The sequence below is a fragment of the Limulus polyphemus genome, unplaced genomic scaffold (assembly GCF_000517525.1).
Source record: "Limulus polyphemus unplaced genomic scaffold, Limulus_polyphemus-2.1.2 Scaffold4635, whole genome shotgun sequence".
Lineage (NCBI taxonomy): Eukaryota > Metazoa > Arthropoda > Merostomata > Xiphosura > Limulidae > Limulus > Limulus polyphemus.
The window spans coordinates 28256-29728 of record NW_013670245.1 but is presented as its reverse complement, the minus strand read 5'-3'; positions in this window follow the sequence as shown (position 1 = coordinate 29728).

Below are 1473 nucleotides of genomic sequence, written 5' to 3'. Positions count from 1 at the left end.
TTTACTTATTTATATACCTTCACAGTTCTGTACGTTACTAGTGTATTGTAAAGTCCTGGTTCATCAGTTTTACTTATTTATAGTTCTTCACAGTTCTGTACGTTACTAGTGTATTTCGATCTAGTCTCCTTGTGTTCTTCTCAATGATAGTCCTTCACAGTTTCGTACCTCTGTAATAGACATCTTGCTTTGTAGTGAAACCGGGTTTCTGTTTTAAGCTAACATAACTTTCTCATGTTGGAATGCGGTCTAGTTTTTGCTTCTACTGATGGGACGTTTAACAGCTAACTGGGGAGGAGCTAAAGCTAAAAATATTCTTTCAAAGCTCGTAACGCGGTAAAACTGTTAATTTGCGACGCTAAGCGATTCTTCCTGTTAAACGTGTCACTACCCTATAACAGTATGACTTACAGAAAGTGAAGCATCATTAAACTGTCGTGGAGCGGCCGAAATGGGTTTGTGTGCGATAGCGCGTTAAATTTATGATTTGGAGATCCTACGAGTGGAACGCGCGTGGCACGTGCAGGGGTCTGAGAGGCTAGTTTATTTACATTGTTGCAGCTACGATGTACTAAATAATACTTTTAAAGAAGACAACTCCCATTAAAATAAAATAAGTGGCGGCTTATGATCACGGGGAAAACTTTTTAAAAGTAAATCACCGTAGTCGGTGATTCTTAGCTTGTGTATGATAGGAATGGAACTTATTATTATGAGAACAGAGCACGTGGTCGCGTGACAGGAACAAATATAGCGTGCCCGACGACGTCTTGGAGTTGGGTCTTCACTCCTCAAGACAAAGTTTTCTGATAACTAGAGTCTTAGGTCACGACTATACTTTACTCTGGAGCCCAGTGTAAATTTGTGATTCCACTAAGAGCTTGTATTCTACGTCTACGAAATTATTAAGAAATTCTGGGCAACATTAAGGTAGTTATAACACACACATACTAACAAAGATCAATACACAAGAATCCTAAAATTTATGATAAAACTAAAACTATTTATAAGTTGGGCATTCTTGCAGTTAAATAATCTATATCAGAGATTGGAGTGTGCCGAAACGTCGTTCAGAAACGGTCATCTAAAGTATCCTGAAACGTCATTCCGATCGACATGAGAAGTGTGCCGAAACGTCGTTCAGAAACTGTCATCTAAACTATCCTGAAACGTCATTCCGATTGACATGAGAAGTGTGCCGAAACGTCGTTCAGAAACGGTCATCTAAAGTATCCTGAAACATCATTCCGATTGACATGAGAAGAGTGCCGAAACGTCGTTCAGAAACGATCATCTAAAGTATCCTGAAACGTCATTCAGATCGACATGAGAAGTGTGCCGAAACGTCGTTCAGAAACATCTAAAGTATCTTCAAACGTCATTCCGATTGACATGAGAAGTGTGCCGAAATGTCGTTCAGAGTTTGCTATTTAGGGGGAACGTCTCCTCTTACAAGGCAACTTCTCCGTTACA